The following is a 20,082-nucleotide window of genomic DNA, read 5'->3' as shown; positions in this document are numbered from 1 at the left end:
AGCTCATTTCACGCAAGCGTTTTTCCAGCTCTGGGGCATTACTCACGTGATGGGTACGCCCCATTCACCTACCGGTCAGGCTATGGTCAAACGTATGAATCAGACATTGAAGTGTTTGCTTCAAAAACAACAAGGGGGAAAAAATGCTATATCAACAACAGATAGATTAAACAAAGTCCTATATGTGTTAAATTTCTTACGATTGCCGCAAGATAGCTTGGTGCCACCAATGGTAAAACACAGGGCTGGTCTACAAGGAGGGTTGGAAGAAGTTAAGAGCAGACAATGCAAGGTAATGATTAAAAACGGAATAACAGGGGCCTGGGAAGGACCAGTTAAGTTAATCACATGGAGAAGAGGATATGCATGTGTTGTTACAGATACAGGAACCAGATGGATACCAGCCAAGTGGGTAAAGCCATGGCAAGGAAAGTTGCATGACCCACCCGAAAACACCCCAGCACCAAAGGACTCTGTGCCATAACTGTGGAATTTGGGAGCCTTGGAGTTTGTGTGTTTGCGAGTATTGTGGGGTCAGATGGTATTGTCGAAGTTCTAGGGCACGCGCGGAGTAGAAGGTTATCAGTCACAATGGTTCAAGGGATATGTGCCAAATGACATATTGTTTAAATTAGAGCTCAATATTACTTGTCAGCAAGGATACAACTGGCGCCCGATTGTAATGATCAGGTACAATTTTGGGATGTGCTGTCTCGAGCTATTGCCTCCTTGTTTGCACCTGGAGTAGCTGCAGCAAAAGCATTAGGAGATGTGACTGAATTAGGGTGTTGGGCCACAAAGCAGATAAATTTAACGTCAGAAGTACCTACACAAATGCTTAATGATGTACATAGCACAAGACACGCTGTTTTGCAAAACAGAGCTGCAATTGATTTTTGCTTTTAGCACAGGGTCACGGGCGTGAGGATTTTGAAGGGATGTGCTGTATGAATCTCTCTGACCATTCGGAGTCAATTCATAAAAGTCTCAAGGAGATAAAAGGCAACATGAACAAACTAATGGTGGTCAAATCAGGTTTAGATAAGTGGTTAAGGGGTTGGGGCATAACGGGATGGCTTTTAGATCTTTGTAAAAAAGGCATTGTAACTTTAATATAATTGTGATTGTATTGTTAATAGTTCCCTGTATCTTAAAGGGAGTGTCTAACATGATTACTAAATCCTTGAAGAAAGTTTGGCTGTTTCCAAGAGAAAAAGGGGGAATTGTGGGGTCGTATTGGGAGGACAGTGGACACGTAATGAGCCAGCCATATGAGGGCCTCTTCTAAGCATGCAGCCGCATACCAAGAAGAAGATAACAGGATGTGAAACAGCCATCAGAGAGCTTCTTCTAAACATGTAGCTGCATACCAAGAAGAAGATATGAGGAAGAAAACATCTGCAGTCGGATACATGGGAAGAACACCAGGAATTAGGTGATCCAATAAGGACACTTACCGAGGCGCGTGATTGCTTCGTGCAAGAGGGCTTTTACCAATCAAAAGGCGCGTGACTGCATGTAGAGATAGAAAACTCTGTATATAAAGGGATCGTGGGAACAATAAAGTGGCTTCTGCTTGATTCACATTGAATCGTGTAGGGTTCATTGTCATCTCTCCTCAGTCAAGTATTGTGGTAATGTGAGCTAACAGTTTGTTTTGAGGTGACATTAGCATGTTTTCAGAGATTCAATTTTATTTTTACAATGTCATATCTTGCCTGTCTCTCTGATACATGAACATCTCTTATTGACAGTCCACCCTCAGCACGTCTCTTTTTTAATTCTTCTCTCTCTCCCTCTCTCCTTTTTCTCCTTTTGCCAGGCTCGTATCCTCCAGGTTTGTTAGTGGTTGTTCATAGAAGAAAATAGACTCTGTTACAATGTGAGGAAAAAGAAAATTTGATGAACTGAAAACCATCCTGCCTTTGTCTTCTCCATGACCTCCTAGCTACAGAAAAGCAGAATTTTTTGACATTTAAAATGAAAGAATATCAGGGAAATAAAATATTCAAAGTTGAACTGAGATACTGGAGTTTATGAACAATAAAAATCTAAGACTACCAGGATGACAAGTGTGCTTTAATACAGCTGGTGCCTTCGACATATTTCCTCTAAGAGGTAATCTGTAGATTTTTTTATGTGTGTATGTAATTTCTGTGCTTTGTGGCTTTAGTGCTGCTGTCACATTAGCTCCTAGCACATGAAGGATAACCTGTGGGACTCCTCCAGAGACCGTCTTTGAACAACCAAGGCTTCTGACTCTATCCTTCATCCACAATTGTTTTGGATGTTTTACTAATAGAATAATAATAGAATACCAGGTTGGAAGGAATCTCAAGGATCATCTGGTCCAACCTTTCTTGGCAAACCATAAAATCATAGAATCATAGAATGACCTAGGACATCCATAGATGTCCTAGCACCCTGCCCACCTAAATCTTAAAAGTATCCTATGATGGAGAGTCCACCACTCTCCTGTGGAGATTATTCCAATGGCTGATTGTTGTCATTCTGAAAAATTTTCCTCTTATTTCCAACCGGAAACTTCCCAGGAATAATTTGTACCCATTACTTCTCATCTTCTCCATGGAACTCCTTCTAAAAAGGGAGACTCCACCTTCTTTGTTGCCACCCTTTAAATACTGCAACATGGTGATATGGTCTCCCCTGAGCCTTCTTTTCTCAAGGCTGAAGAAACTCAGGTGTCTCAGCCTTTCCTCACATGGCAGCTTTTCCAGTCCTTTGATCATCTTTGTGGCCCTTCTCTGGACCCTCTCCAACCTGTCCACATCTTTTTTTGTAGAGTGGGGACAAAAACCGAACACAGTATTCCGGGTGTGGCCTGACAAGTGCTGACTAGAGTGGGATAACGACTTGTCTATCTCTGCTGGTGATGCCCTTGTTGATGCAACCCAGCATCCTATTGCCTTTCTTTGCCGCAGCAGCACACTGTACACTCATATTGAGCTTGCTGTCCACCAGGACCCCAAGTCCCTTTCCATAGAGCTGTTCCCCAACTGGGTAGATTCCAGCCTATGATCCAGTCTTGGGTTGTGTTTACCCCAGTGCAAGACCTTACACTTTTCTTCCATAAGAAATGCAATAGGAAGGAAGGTCCATTTAATGAGCATGCAAGTTATATTCCTTACATTTTTTTCACCAATTTGTCTTCTACATTAAATGGATCACTATTTAACTGTATTTTCTTGATCACTGAGTACATGCACGTATATTCGTGTTTTATATTCCTGTTTTATAATAATTTTCCATTACTTTGAGTGCTTTCAATTGTCTAGAAAGGAAGAGGAATCAGAATGTAATGTCATTAAGTTTGCAAAATAACATTATGAAGAAATTAAGTTACGTACTGATTTAAAGATGTCTTTAAATGAGAAATTGAGTTCCACAACATGGGAAACCAAAGGGCTCTAAAGTTTCTTAGAAACCAAGTTTTTAAATAAATTTTGTTGTTAGAAATCAGCAGGCTTTGTAAATTTAGCCTGAAATGAACCTCTGAATGTGTAAGACTTCACTTACTTGGAGTTGAGGCTGATCAGCTCTTCCACAGCTGGTGCCAACATTCTGTCAGTCAAATTCTTAAGTAGGTTGTAAAGGGCCAGGAAAGCAGTTGTTTTTTACTCCTACCTGGAATAAAATATTGTGTCAGTTACTTTTTTTCACAGTCTTCCAATTGCAATAAGACATTCATTACGTTACCTTTGCCTGTCACATTCAGGGTTCATCAGAATACTCATATAAAGGATGAAATCAGAAACTATTACACTCTCTGAATTTCTCCTTGAATGTGTGATACAACATGTGTACAAATAGATGCTCTAAAAAATATTTTATTTTGCTATAAAAATTCTTATAAAATTTATTTTTATATTAATTTGTAACTATTAAATACAATATTTACTCATATAAGGTACACATTTATAAATGCTAAAGGGAGAAAGTAAAATCAGAACATCTAGCAGTAGAAAATAGAAGTTTTTCAGAGCAAAGTAATGTAGGTATTCAAATAATGAAGGTTCACATTTATTTTTATTAGAGTACAACTTATTTTTTTACAAATTTCTCCATCTAATTATGGACTATATTCATAAATGTAAAAAGAAGTCCCAACTGACTAAAAAAGTTACAAATATTATATCCATCTACAAAAAGAGGTGAAAAAGATTCAGAAAACTATAGTCCACTTAATTTCACAATAGTTCCTGGGAAAAATTATAGAACAGGTCCTCATGAAAGCCATGCAAGCACAAGAAGTGAAAGCAGTGGCAGCATCGCAGCAGGCAGGTGCATGGCAGCATAGTGACCACACAGTAAAAAGCAGTGTTCTCTGCTTCTGAGCTTCTAGCACTTAGTAGAACCAATGCTGCTACACAGAGCTCCTGTCCAACCACAGGAACATCCAGGTTTCCAGCTGTGGGATGTGCAAAGGGATATCCCTGGAGGTGGAAAGTGATTGCAAGCGAGCCTGTGGAAGGTGTGAACAGGCAGATGAACTGTTCTGCTTGCTGTCCAAGCTACAAGAGGAGGTGGGCCCACTGAAGCGTATCTGAGAGTCTGAAAAGGAGATTGATCAATGGAGCTGCATTCTGCCATCTCTGATGTATGAAAAACGACTCAGTGAGGCCACTATGGAGGCAGGTACAGGATCTGTTTTGTGCCAGGATGAAGGCAGTGTTAAAAGGGATAAAGGGGGTGGAAGAAGTTACAGCACAGACACATAAGAGAAGCCCCCCGTTATCCTTTAAGATACTCTTACAAAATAGGTATGAGGCTCTGCGTAGAGTAGACAAAGTGCATAATGAGATAGAGGGGGAACCTATGCAAGCAGACTTGCCAAGGTCTGAAAGACAAACCCCTTGCAAAAAAACCTCATGAAGACCATTGCCAAAAAGAAACAACCACCAGCTATTGTCATTTGTGATTCTCTCCTGTGCAAGGAAAAACCCGTGTACAGACCAGACCCTCTTTTCAGGGATGTTTTCTGCCTTTCTGAGGCCCAAATTAGGGATGTCACCACAAAACTGAAAAGCTTAGTACAACCTTCAGACTACAATCCACTCCTTTTTCATATGGGTACTAATGGCGAAAAGGCTGGAAACGATGTCCTGTAAGGAACAGCTTTGAGCCTGTCTCGTTTGAAGAAAAAGGAGGCTGAAGGGTGACCTGGAACTTCCTGAGGAGGGGAAGTGGAGAGAGAGGTATTGCTGGGTACCCTTCTCTTTAGTTTACAGCAATAAGACATGTGGGAATGGTTCAAAGGTGCACCAGGGGAGGTTTAGACCGGACATTAGGAAGCATTTCTTTACCAAGAGGGTGGTCAAACCCTGCAACAGGCTTTCTAGAGAGGCAGTCAATGCCTCAAGCCTGTGTGTGTTTAAGAGGAATTTGAACAATGTCCTTAATAACATGCTTGAAGTTTTGGTCACTGTCCTGAGTTCAGCTGTAAGAGTTATTTTTCTCCTTCCTAGTAGCTGGTGCAGTGCTGTGTTTCGGCTTTAGTCTGAGAACAGTGCTGATAACACACTGGCGTTTTTAGTTGTTGCTAAGAGGTGCTTACTCTGATCAAGGACTTTTCAGTCTCACATGCTCTGCCAGTGAGGAGGGGCACAAGAAGCCAGGAGGAAGCAGAGACAGGACACCTGACTCAAACTAGCCAAAGGGGTATTCCATACCACAGCACATCATGCCCAGAATATAAAATGGGGGGAGTTACTCGGAAGGCCTAGATCGCTGCTCGAGTCGGGCTGGGTATCAGTCAGTGGGTGGTGAGCAATTGTATTGTGCACCACTTGTGTTTATTGGGAGTTTTTTTCTCTTTCCCTTTTAGTTTTATATTCTCTCCCATTGGTACTTCCCTTATAATTATTATTAGTAGTAGTTTTATATTATACTTTAGTTATTGGACTGTTCTTATCTCAACCTGTGGGGTTGACATCCTTTCGATTCTCCTCCCCATCACGCCCAGAGCTGGGGGAAAAGGGAAATGAGCGACCAGCTATGTGGTTCTGAGTTACTGGCTGGGCTTACACCACCACAGTCAGCCCCGAAGCGGTCAGATAGTTGGATCGAGTGAACATCGTAGGTCCCTTCAATTTGAAATGTTCTGTTCTATTCTATTCTGTTCTAGAAAAAGCCAACACAGATTTACCAAGTACAAACTGTACTTGACGAAACTGACTGCTTACCAATATAATAATATATATTTATTGTATAAGTCAGAGCTGTAAAATCCATGTATTTTCTCTAGCATCACAGTAAAAGTTAATAACATTAATAATGAAATACAAAACTTTGTCTTTCTTAAATATTTGTTCTGATTATACATACTGAAATTCCAAGCTTCCATACCACTATAGCATAAAGGACAGAGATATGTATGAAGATATGCATATGTGGAAAAACAGTGGGAAAAAAATTGTAATTTCTTATAGCTATAACATTATAACATTCAGTAATGTTATTATGTTTCCCTGATCACTGTACGTCTGTTGTTCAAACTAAAAGAACATCAAACAAACCTGAAGAGAAAACATGCTACATCTCTCAGATGAATTACAAAACAATGAATAGATTTCTACAGAAGGCATAATTTTTCACAAAATCGCTGCCTTAAAACAACTTTATAGTAAGCTTGTATGATATGCTAGCACTGTGTACAGGACAGAAATGTTCAGAAAATCATAGCTGGCTTATAAAAGTTTCAGATCTTTATCCATCAACATTCCTTGCCATACAGGTATACAACTTATGAATCAGTGATCAGTTACAATAAGGACAGAGAAGAAGAATGATTAATAGTATAAAGTTAATTGCTTGATGGTGTATACAAGCATTGGTTGGAAAGGAAGTGCACATCTGAAAAATTTGTGAACTTCACTTACAGTGTAACCATTTAGGAGAACAAAACTATGTCATTAACCAATGTTATTTTACGTATTAATGATATTTTCTTGAAGGTAGATGGCACACCTTTTTTTCTTCAGAAAAATAATTGTGATCTAAACACTAAAAAAATTTCAATAACACTTCTGTCCTCTACATAGTCAAAGAATTCATTCATTATAGACAATTAAAATAATCCTGTAAAATTAATATGTTGAAATATTCTAACAGATGAAAGCTCCTTCTACTGTCTTCTAGTTCTAACATAAAGAACCAAATTCCTCATCTTAGAGGGAGGAAGCTAATATAATTCCATGGAATGCAAATTCTACATTATTCCATGAACGCTCCGCAGTTGCAGACTGACACAATTAGTAAATGTGCTCTCTCTGAAGCCTTTTTCTACTCTTTCTCTCCAGAGAAGCTTTAGTGGAAGTTATTCATACATATAAAACTCCTTAAGGACAGACAAATTTAATTCAATAGTCCTAGAGATTTGACCATGAATAGCTAGAACAGAATGGTACTAGATTTTTTTTATTATCATTATTATTATTATTTAAATTTTTGTAATGTTTTTGAGGTTCAAAACTTTTTCTTTTTTCAACAGGAAGCATTCAAAAATTATCTGAAGACTTCATCAGAAAGCCAACAACCTTTCCAAAAGAAGAAAACAGGCAAATCTAAGCATGCTTTCCTGACACATTTAGACTGGAAAAACCAATAGGTGGAATGGAAGAGAGAATTAAATCTCTCCAAAGCGCTTCAACTGTAAACTCTCATTGTTGCATATGCCCTCACAAGTTGTATTTTGCAACTAATTAGTATTTTCTTATCAGAAATAATACTAATGGTAAATTTCCAAACTCTAGCCTGGAATTCCCCAAGGCAGAGGAGAACAGGAGGAATATGACAATTAACTAAATACTGAATCATCAGAGGCTAAGGGGTAGAAATCTGTACTCTTTTATCACTTTTAACTTGAAATTCGAAAACAAACTAACTTGTGAGGCAACAGTAAGATTTTTCTCCCACTCTTAGCCTGCTCTAGGGAAACAAACGGGGTGCATTTTTTCCTTTCCAGTGAAGCAAGTAACACCTTTCTTTCACAGTCTCTTTTTCTTCTTAAATTTGTATGTTTTATATCAAAGTATTTATCTTCTCCCACACCTTTTTTTGGCTTCTCCCCCCCTTTTTGTTTCCTAGAACTCAGCTTCCCTTTTCCTTAGCCTCCAACTCTACACTTTCAGCCCAGCAATTTGTTTTTCTCTTTTCTGATAGGGATGTAGTTGGCTTAAAGTTATTTTTGCCTGTGTTTTGCACTAGTTATCAGTTGGGAACAGAAGGAAAAATCACTTGGCTCCTGAATGAAAGCAACAGATAAGCATGAAGCTTTGGGCTGTCTGCTACTTCTGTTAGCCACTACAGGAGCACTGTGCATTATGGTCTCTCTCTTCCGTTATATATGCTGAAATTCCCTGCCAGGAGGGCTAAACATTTACATTTTCTTAGAAAATGGGCTGAGAAAGCCAGGTGCCAATATGTAGTTGATAATATTAGAAAAAGGTTAAGCTTCAGCATTGACATTTACGTATATGCTTCTGGCCACAATGAATTCCAATTTCTAAAATTCAGACATATGATGCTGCTGCACAAACACCCAAGCTAGACACTGAAGGAAGACTTGTGAGAAGGAGTAAGATCTCTTATTAGACTGGAAAAATTACAAGATGCTGACACCAAAGTCCTTGTTCAGGTAAAAAGAATATAAGGAAGAAGAATCCAAGTATGCTAGATGCCATATGGGACACTGATATTATAAGTTATTTTTAAATTACTTATTAAAATCACAAAAAGATTATATAAAATCCTGCTCCAGTCATCACAGGAAAAATACACCAGTGATCATTCCAAACTAAGGAATGTTTACATGATACTTATGATTTCTGAAGATGGGAAAATACTTCCCAAGTTCCTGTTCAGAGTATGAGTTAAATCAAGAGGAAAATTACTTATAAAAATGAAATTATATTCTTTCAGCTTCTATAAATGGTGGCAATAACACGTAGTTCAGTAAGCCTTTGCTTTTATCTTTGGATGGAAAGGGTGGCTATATGTGAGGCTGATGACTTCTCTTTAAAAAAAAATGAAATCCCTTTTTCCTTTCATTCACACATGCAGGATGGGACACTATCTCATGTAGTTTGTCCATTTTAACAACTCATCAACATTTACATTTATACAAGCCTTTCTAATGTTAAGACCTCATTTAACTTTCATCTTTTACCTGCGCTTGTGCTCTCCAGTTATGTTTATGTGGAAACATTCTATTGTTTCATAAACATTTTCATAAACATTCTGTTTATGTGGAAACATTTCTATTCTCTTTTATTACCCATAGATGAAGAATATCAAATTAATACAACAAATAATGTCAAATTAATAGAACAAATAATAGGAACACACATCTCACTACCCCTGAAAGGGACACCCTTTAAGATTAATTTTTCTTTCACAATGATTCATTATTATTTTATGTATTTGAGAGCTTCATTTCTCTCTTTAGTTAAAAGCATAAAAACATTTGCCATAGGGTCATTTCCTACAGACATAGTAAACAAAATTTAAAAACAAAACAAACAAACAAAAAACAACAACAACAACAATAAAAAACCCCAAATCAAAACAAAAAAAAAAAAGGGCGGGGGGGGAGGACAAAACCCCAAATTATACTCTCAAATTAAGTGGGTTTAGTTCTTAAAATTTTGTGTCGATTAAGTTTATGAGGTTTTATCAACAATGTTGTAACCACACCACAAGCATGGCACTGAATACAGAGACGCAGGCAACTGCAGGCCAGTCAGTCTCACCTCAGTGTCTGGCAAGATCACAGAGCAGATCCTCCCAGAAACTTTGCTAAGGCACATGGACATGTAGGGGGTGATTGGTGACAGCCAGCATGGTTTCACCAAGGGCAAATCATGCCTGACAAATTTGGTGGCCTTCTGTGATGGGCCACAGTGTTGGTGGATAAGGGAAGAGCGACTGATATCATCTACTTGGACTTGCTCAAGGCATTTGACACTGTCCTGCGTAACATCCTTATCTCTAAATTGGAGAGGCATGGATTTGATGGACGGCCCACTCGGTGGTTAAGGAATTGGCTGGACGGTCACACTCTAATTTTCTATTAGATTTGACATTAGGACGAAACTCTTCACTGCGAGGGTAGTGGGACACTGGAACAGGTTGCTCAGAGAAGCTGTGGCTGCCCCATCTCTGGAACTGTTCAAGGCCAGGTTGGATGGGGTTTCTAGCAACCTAGTCTAGTGGAAGGTGTCCCTGCCCATGGCAGGGTAGCTGGAATTAGATGATCTCTAATGTCCCTGCCAACCTTAGCCATTCTGTGACTCTACAATTTCCATCAGGACTGAAGTACTATGGTCCTAAGTATGCAACCTATTTTTGAAACTTCTAATACTAAAAGAAAAAGAAAAAAAACAAACTTCACAGACATAAACTTCACTGATTATCTTTTTATGTAACATGAATTCCAGAATTTTTACTAATAGCATCAGCAGAAGATATTTGAATTACAGAACATGATAATCCATAACAGGCTTTTCTATTACCCCTTTATATTATCAGCCACTGTCCATTTATAAAACTTTTATTCATCATCAGAAAATCTTAGATTATGTGCTCTGTTCTCTTTGTGGAAAGAATCATAAGGAATCTCTCATTGTAGCATATCTTCAAGAAAGCATGAGATTATTAGCCTCCTGCTTCCCCCAAAGCTACAAGGTCTGTATCCTACTGCCTATTTTATTGACTTCTATGAAAGCTTCCTTGACCCAACAAGAAGTTTCTCATCAGCTACAACAGCTTTTAGATAATATCTCAAGCCCTCAACACACAAGATGTGCCATGCTTGAAATTGGAATAAACATGCCAAAAAGATATAATTTCAGCCAGGGCAATGGAGAGAGAGCAGATCTCTTATACATCCTCACAGATGGTGTGACTAAGATGTTAATAAATACATTGATCCTGGTTTTAGGATCAATAACTGAGATTCCCACATTCTGCTTTATGCCAGAAAAAAATCTTTCTTATGTACAAATAAAAGCAAAGGCATCTTATAAAGCACTTTGTAGCATTGTAAGAGCTGATTTCTGAGCACAGCTTCTTACTTCTCTGCCCATTCCCAAATTTTAATTACTTATTTACTGCTTGAAATTATAATCAACTAAGATTTTATAAAGTTGATGATGCTTTTCAGCATTTTTGTCACAATAATGCAAAAATAGTCACAAACATTTCTCACCCTGCTTTATTTTATAAGGTCCTCTTTGTATAATGCATTTAATTCCATTCGAACTTCATAAAGTAACTTTACTTCATATATAACACATCTAATTTAAACTTGGAGTCAGTGTGATTGTTTGTTTCTACTCACACTGTTCTGAGTCCTGTTCCTGAAGGGCTGTACCCCTTGGAAAGGACCCATGCTGGAACAGTTCATGAACGACTGTGTACCATGGGAAGGAACCCATGCTGGAGCAGGGGAAAAGTGTGGGATGGAAGGAGAGGTAGAGATTAGTGTTATGAACTGACTGTAACACCATTTCCCATCCCCTTCCACTGCTCAGGGTAGAAGGCGGTAAAAGAGTGAGGAGTGAACTTAAGCCTGGAAAGAAGGCGAGGGTGGAAGGAAGGTGGTTTTAGTTCTTTGTTTCTCACTCTCCTACTCTATTGTAGCAGGCAATAAATTAAATTTATTTTCTTCAAGTTGAATCTAGTTTGCCTTTTGACAGTAATTGGTGACTGATCTCCCTGTCTTAACTCAACCCATGAGCTTTTCCATCTTTAGTCTTTCCTCTGTGTTGAGGAAAGGGAGTGGGAGAATGGCTTGGTGGGCATCTGGCAGTCAGCTAAGGTCAACTTACCTTAACTTTTAGAATAAGAAAAAGTGACAGTTACTTTGTTCTTTAAGAAAAAGATGTAATTGGCGGATGTTAGGAAAAGTGAAGTATTAAGATTTCCTTGAGGTTCATCATGTTTTTATTTAATTAGAGCTATAAATTAATTTACGCAACCTCACAGATTTTCGACATTGTTTCTTTTTACCCTAAATGGATAATCAATAGTCAGGACTTTGCCCGTTTCTTTCTTTTTCCAAAGTGATGCAGTTCTATCCCCAAAACCAGTGTAGAGACATTAACAGATGACAAGTTTTTCCATCTTATTCTCTCCCTCTGTCCTGTTAAGGAGGGGGAATAAGACAGCAGCTGGGTGGGGATCTGGCAGCTCTCCAAGGCCAACCATCACAGCTGCCACCTTTTTGACCTAAGTGCTGCAGGAGTTGATAACTTCCATCGCTTACAGCCCATAGGTATAATGATGGTACACATTTCTCCCGGTGTAGGTCATGTTATTGAGGCTGCATGTGCTTCTCTACTACAGACTTTTAATAGTGGTAGGATTTTACTACCCGAAATATACCCAGATAATCCAAACAAAACTGAGTCAGTTTTGACACTTCTTGTCAAGAAGTGATTTATTCTGACCATAAAATTTAGAAGCTGAAAATTAATTTTTACATTATGGCACTACAGGAGCTCCATATACTTATTTTGCTATAGAGAAAATGAAGAAGTTTGCAAAAATCTTCCAAACTTCCTATCCAACTGAGCAGGGAAAATTTCCTGCTTGAATAAAAATGTGGCGATGAGCATGACCTTGAACATGTCATCAGATACACTGAAGAAATATTTTGCAAGTGTCTTTGTATCTATCTTTTCTTCCAGTCCATAGTTGCAGCTAGCTTCTGATTCTTCAAAGGAGCAGGAGGAAAAAAAAAAATTAACCAATTGCTCAACAAGACAATGTAGTCCTTCACTTTGCTGATGACTGGCTAAAGCTCTGAAGCATGAAATTAGATTTTGTTACTGGTTTAATGTATAGATGCAAGTAAGGAGAACATTAAAATGTCAATGCATTAAATTTTGTTTTCACGGCTAATCTTGAAAGATGATGATGGAAATGGGGAATCAGAGATTAAAAGATTGCAAGGTCCAAATGAACCAAAGCAATCCTATATCCATTATAACCATGCACAGAGGTTATAAATTTTCTAGAGTATACCTTTGAAATAGTTGTGTTATCAAATGATTCCAGGTTGCACTACTCTGATGATATTTAAATTTCTCACAACTATAACATTTATTTCTAATTCTAATACTACACTTGCCTAAAAGTTGGCTCTCAAAAACTGGATTTATTTTGTCTTCAAAATTAAACAGCTGTCTTCTCCTTTCTATTATGGTTATGTGCATATACGTATATATTCATGTAGAATTCATCCTTCAGTCTTCTCCCTGATTAAGCTACACAACTTAATCTTCTGAGGTCTTGCATTTTAAGTCTGGCTTGAGTCTATTTTGAGAATGAAAACTCTGTCTTCTGTCCCCGGTAAACAGTTCCATCCCTAAACCTCATGGCTGAGTGAATAACCATAATTCATGTATGCTGCAGTGCGTACAGAGTAATTTCTTAAATAAATTTTTGTAATTCTTGACATGAAAACATGTAAAAGTTAATGCATATGGCAGGAAAATCACTGAAAAGACTGGAAACGGCTTGGGCAGCTATTAAAATAAAATACAATTTTACTTCATTTTGAGACTACAGGCCCTTATTATAATAATAATAATGGTGACCAAATTGGTTATAATTACTTCCGAGTGCAAAAAAGAGCAAATCCAGCAATTTTTCTAGCAATTTTAACCTGTAACCCTAGGGCCAGCCTCAGAGTTTATAAGCAATGAAGTCTGTGAAGGATACGGTAGGTAAGATAGGGAGCAGGAGGGGGAGAAGGCGGGGGAGGAAAGACGGGAAATCTAACTGCATACAATTTCAACATACTGCCAAATCCCTACTTATATCATGCTTATTTATTAATGTGAGAGAGCTTTTTTCTTTTAAAGATCATGTAAGTTCGTTACAGAAGAAGAGAGAATAATACACATGGAGGAACTGGATGAAAAATTTGTCTTCTGTTATGTTGGGATGCAGTATCATGACATAAGGCAAGTCTAGCTAGCAAGGAATTCTCAGACAAAACTGACTGTCACTGTAAAGGTTTTTTATCACAGAGCCATAGACCTCTAAGTAAGTAGTTCATGTTGGAAGGGAACCTGGGAGTGGTTCTTCTAGTCCACTTATCCACCCAAAGCAGAGACAACTTAGATTGGATTGCATATTGTTTGTCTAGTCACGTTTTGAATGGAGACAATTAAAACAAGAAACTAGAGATTCCAGTTCATAAAGTCTGATTACCAGAAAAGCCTTGGATTTAGTAAGGTTTCCTAGATCTTACTAGAAGCACAGCTAGATATACTAGCAACCACAGCCTAAGAAGGGAGATAGAGGTTCTTCCAAACTTCAATTTGGTTTTAAATTTTGAAAGCAGATTTCTCTTCTGTTTAAAGATAGGGAGTTTCTACAGTTCCACCTTTGATTTGAAAATTGAATGATCCATCACCCCTCCAAAGTTCCTATGCAATCCAGGCTGCTTGTTGGAAAGAGAATTACGATATTTGCCATTTTTTCCTGCTACCATTTAAAACACATACAGATATATTATTCTTTTTATATACATCCTCATGTATGCAAAGCAAAAGGATGTATTTGTACTTGTACAGATAGTACAAGTTCCTGAAGTACTTGGCTCTGTCCTGGGTTCAGCTATAGCAGTCATTTTTCTCTTTCTTAGTAGCTGGTGCAGTGCTGTGTTTTTGACTTTCAGCCTGGGAACAACGCTGATAACACTGATGTTTTTAGTTGTTGCTAAGTAATGTTTACTCCAACCAAGGACTCTCAGTTTCATGCTCTGCCAGGGAGGAGGGGAAGGCAGGAGGAAGCAAAGACAGGACACCTGACCCAAACTGGCCAAAGGGGTATTCCATACCATGGCACGTCATGCCCAATATATAAACTGGGGGGGAGTTACCCGGAAGGCCCAGATCACTGCTCGGGTCAGGCTGGGTATCAGTCAGCGGGTGGTGAGCAATTGTATCCTTTCCCCTTGTTATTTCCCTTATCATTATTATTATTGGTGGTAGCAGTAGTGGGTTTGTATTATACCTTAGTTACTGGACTGCTCTTATCTCAACCTGTGGGAGTTACATTCTTCCGATTCTCCTCCCCATCCCTCCGGGAGCAGGGGGAGCAAGAAGTTGGGGAGTGAGCGAGGGGCTGCGTGGTTCTGAGTTACCAGCTGGGCTCAAACCATGACAGGCTCTTTTGAGGGACATGTACAGTCCCAGCAGGAAGGAATGTAAATTAAGGAGTAATAAGATAAAAATAGCCTATATATTACAGCCAGACATTGACAAGGAGAGATGCAGTAATTGTAAGCCAGGTGAGATGAATAAAAAAATCATGTCAGTAAATACCGTTGCTGACTCCTTGTGACATCTTTATTTCTATTTAACAATGATTCCATTTAGTCTCAAAAAACAGTCAGCTGACGCACCTATCCAAATAAACTAGCAGATGTTATCTCAAACGTTGTTAGTTTATTACGCATGTTATAACCAATTTTTTTTTATATTATATGACCTAACTGAAAATACAGCACATCAAATATGGCAAAATTTTGGAAATTCAGGTCACGATGGTGATATAAAGCATCAGGCCTTGACCTGATGGAACTCACAGAGCTTCAGCTCCAACATGTTTGGCATTCACTTGGCATCTAGACATCTGTTAAAACAAGATAAAATCAGCCTGGGTAAAGACAAGTCCATCCAGGTCATGAAACTCTCCACCATCAGGTTGATGTAAAACTTTCTGTCAACCAACAGTGGCAAAAAAATATTTACTCGGCTTTGGGATATGAATTAAAGATGATTTAGTCTTTAGAAGTTCCAAACTCTTAATTTATTCATTTTGATTTATTTGGCTTTAAACAAATACTGTGTTTGGATTTTCTGGGCTTTCATATGGATAGTCCTTCAAATTTTATGTGAAATTCAGGTACTGCGCTTCTGAAAACATAAGCCAAAATAATCCTAATGACTAACTTTAGTGAAAGTCAGGGTAAAGGTCCAAGTTTATTGTGCAAGAATAAACTTTCCTCATACTTCTGAATATATTGTTCACCATCCACTCATTCATAGAATCACAGAATGGTTGAGGTTGGAAGGGACCACCAGAGGTCATTCAGTCCAACCTCCCTGCTCAGGCAGGGTCACCTACAGCACGTTGTCAGGATTGTGTCCAGATGGCTCTTGAATATCTCCAGGGAAGGAGGCTCCACAACCTCTCTGGGCAACCTATTCCAATCCTCAGACACCCTCACAGTAAAGCAGCTCTTCCTCACGTTCAGGTGGAACTCCCTGTGTTTTAGTTTACGCCTGCTGCCTCACGTACTACCACCTGGCACCACCAAGACTGCCTCCATCCTCTTGAAGCACTCTCTTCAGATACTTTTATACCTTGATCAGATTCCCCCTGAACCTCTTCCTCTCTAGGCTGAACAGGCTCAGCCCCCTCAGCCTTTTCTTATGAGGGAGGCTCCAGACCCCTTAATCATCCTTTGCTGGACTTGCTCCAGGAGCTCCATGTCTGTCTTATGCTTGGGAGCCCAGAACTGGACATAGTACTCCAGGTGAGGTCTCACCAGGCCTTAGCAGAGAGAATTACCTCCCTTGAGCTATTGGCAATGCTCTTCCTAATGCAGCCCAGGACACCATTGGCCTTCTTGGCCCCCAGGACACACTGCTTGCTCATGGACAGCTTGTTGTTGAGACAGGAAAGTACAAAATGAAAAATGATCTTTTGTAAATAAGTAAACTCAAGCTTTGTTTCGTGGTTATGGGATGTTGAGCTTGGTGGTTTTGAACAATAGAAAGGAGTAAGTAACAGAAACGAGGTGCACAATAAACAGCCAGAACTGGACTGGTGGTAGTTGGCTTGACGATGGGACTTTCCAAACTTGAAGTTCAGCCAAAGGACAAGGTGATGAAGAGGAAGATGATGAAGAAACAACCAGCAGGGGTCCCAAAGACCACTACCATAATAGAGTGCGCATGCCAGAAGACTAATCTAGAAATATGATGTCATGTACAAGTAACTCCATAAATATGCATGTAATGTAATGAATATGTATTATTAATGACGATATAATCACAGTTTGTTTGATGCTCGGACTAAACATGCTAGGAGGAGCTATCCCCCATGTACCCCGGCACCGCAATAAAGAATACCTGCTTGTCAACTTAAAACTTTCTTGGTGAGTTCTTAAAGAGTTCTACGAATCAGTTGTCCACCAGGACTAGCAGGTTCTTCTCTGCAAAGCTACTTTCTAGCAGGTCAGCTCCAGGTTATTCCTTCCCAGGTGCAGGACCCTGCACTTGCCTGTGTCGAATTTCCAAATTTTCCTCTCTCCCCATCTCTCCAGCCCATCCAGATCTTTCTAAATGACAGCACAGTGCTCTGCGGTATCAGCCCCTCTTCCCAGTTTTGTATCATCAGCAAACTTGCTGAGGAGGCACTCTGTTCCTTTATCCTTGATGAATATCCTTGATGAATTATCATTGATTAATAAGTTAAACAATACTGGATCCATTTTGATCCTTTGAGTACACCACTAGTTAGAGATGTCCAGCTAGACTCTGTGCTGCCGATCACAACCCTCTGAGACCAGCCATCAATCCACCTCACCATCCACTCGTCCAGCCTGCACTTTCTGAGCTTGCCTATGAAGATGTCATGGGAGAAGTGTCAAAAGCCTTGCTGAAGCCCAGGTAGACATCCACTACTCTCCCCTCATCTATCCAGCCAGTTGTCCCATATTAGAAGGCAATCAGGTTGGTTAAGCATGATTTCCCTTTAGTTAATCCATGCTGAGAACTCCTAACCACCTTCTTGTCCTCCATATGCTTAAAGATGGCCTTCAGGATGAGCCGTTCCATCACCTTTCCAGGGACTGGGCTGTAGTTCCCAGAGTCCTCTTTCTTGTCCTTTTTGAAAACAGGGGTGACATTTGCTTCCTTCTGTCCTCAGGCACCTCTCCAATTGTCACGACTTTCACTGCTTTGAAGTCTGGAGGGAGAGATCATTGAATATTAACTCTTGGACCCTTCTTGCCTCTAGGCCCTGTTCCAAGGGAATTCTTACAAGAAGGTCCCTGAAGAGGCCAAAGTTCTCTCTCCTGAAGCCTGGGGTTGAGATCTTGGTTATTGCCATTCTTCCTCCTCAGATGATACTCAACTCCACAATCTCATGGTCACTGTAGCCCAGGCTGCCACAGCTTTCACATCACCATTGAGTCCTTCCTTGTTTGTTAGTATAAGGTTCAGCAGCAGACCTTTCCTCCTTGTCTCCCCCCTCACCTGTGTCACAAAGTTATCATCAGTGCTTTCCGGGAACCTCCAGGATTTTTTGTTCTTTGCTGTGTTGTTCCTTCTCCTCAGGGCTGCTCTCAATCCATTCTCCGCCCAGCTTATATTTGTGCTTGGGATTGCCTTGACCCAGGTGTAGAACCTTGCATTTAGCTCTGTTGAACTTCATGAGGTTCACACAGGCCCACTTCTCCAGCCTGCCAAAGTCCCTCTGGATTGCATCCCTTTCCTCCATCATGTAGACTGCACCACACAGCTTGGTGTCATCAGCAAACTTGCTGAGAGTGCACTCAATCTCACTGTCTGTGTTCACAACAAGTATGTTAAACAGCACCGGTCCCACTGTCTTGTGTTACTGTCTTTGTTTTTGTGAACAAATCTGGGAATCGAAAGTGACTACTGGCAACACATGCAAAGACTGTCAAGGGCTACAGTACTTCGTATCAGGAATTGGCATAGCTGCTGTCTGTTTTCAAGAACTGGGGAATGGTGAACGCATTGCCCACACAGAAGCTACATCGAAGCTGTGTTCAAGACTAACACCTATTCAAAGTACTTTCTTCACTCTCTCATTAGGAAACTGAAAAAAATACTTACTTTGCTTTTAGGCTTTGATAATTATGTTAATATGCCAGGTTTTACCCCAAATAGAAAAGTTAGGCTGGAAAGGACTAGAAAAGAAAATTTCCTACTAAGCCAAAAAGTTAACTTACATTACTCCTTGAAGAGCAGGTTCACTCAAGTACCACTTTCATCCTTCTTAATGATGCATTTTTAATTAAGTTGTTTCAATCATTTTGGGGCTGTGTTTGACCCCGGGTACACTCACCAGGGCCGGTCCCAACACCCATCTCAGGCTGACATCACAGCCTGGACTTGGCCTGTCGTCATCCCCCTAGGAGTGCCTGATGTCTTGATCTGGGGATACCCTTGACCATCCCCCGAGCCTGCCATGCTCCCTGGCTGGCGGCAGCAGGATGGTCTCCGGTTGAGGTCCTGCCCTAATAGCCCCTGGGGAGTCCCTACCACTCCTGGCCCTGAGGAACCCTTATCCCACATGGCATGGAAAGTTTGGTCATAAGAACATTAGATAGGTCACATTCAACATCTTTCTTAATGATCTGGATGATGAAGTAGAGTTGTCTAGCTTAGCGGAGAGAAGGTTCAAGGCAGATGCCATCAATGTCTATAAATATCTGAAGGGAGGGTACAAAGAAGATGAAGTCAGCCTCTTTTCAGTGATGCCTACTGACAACACCAGAGGCAATGGGCACAAACCGCAACATAGGAGAGTCCTCCTGAACATAAGAAAAACCTTTTTCACTGTGGGGCTTACCAAACCCTGGAACAGGTTGCCCAGAGAAACTGTGGAATCTCCATCTTCGAAGATATTCAAAAGCCATTTGGACATGGGCCCATGTTCCTTCCATCTTCAACCTTTCTATACAGCTGCCTACTGAATCCTGAGTATGTAGGAACAGTTTTGGATGTCGCACCTCCCACTCACTGCCTTGCTTTCTTCTGTGCTAATGGAAGAGCTAGTTTTCAACCTTATGGTTCTCCCAATATGGTAAATGTAATGGACTGTTTTCAGAATCTTCTTTGTGGCTTCCGTAAAAGTAACTGAAGCCATTTATGTTAGGTCAGAACTTGCTATGGTGCAGACCGAATATTCAGTACACTAGATGAATAGCCACAAACACCAGATGCTTCATACTGTTTTCAGGTACTGACATTCTTCATAAAGGTTTACTAAGCCAAGACATGATCT

At 39.9% G+C, this 20,082-nt stretch overlaps 1 protein-coding gene across 50 annotated transcripts in view; it reads right to left on the bottom strand.

The window, feature by feature from the left end:
* The window catches only part of PTPRD (protein tyrosine phosphatase receptor type D), a 1,245,299-nt gene that overhangs the window by 896,986 nt on the left and 328,231 nt on the right, over window positions 1-20,082 (bottom strand). For all 50 annotated transcript variants that reach the window (XM_030512143.1, XM_030512142.1, XM_030512141.1 and 47 more), the window contains one exon: window positions 3,538-3,645. The gene's annotated coding sequence lies outside the window, so the exon portion shown is untranslated. The remainder of the gene's footprint in view (window positions 1-3,537; window positions 3,646-20,082) is intronic.

This window comes from Strigops habroptila, chromosome Z (genome assembly GCF_004027225.2).
Source record: "Strigops habroptila isolate Jane chromosome Z, bStrHab1.2.pri, whole genome shotgun sequence".
In the NCBI taxonomy this organism is placed as follows: Eukaryota; Metazoa; Chordata; class Aves; order Psittaciformes; family Psittacidae; genus Strigops; species Strigops habroptila.
Note: the sequence above shows the minus strand (reverse complement) of the source record. Positions and strands in the feature narration are given on the sequence as shown.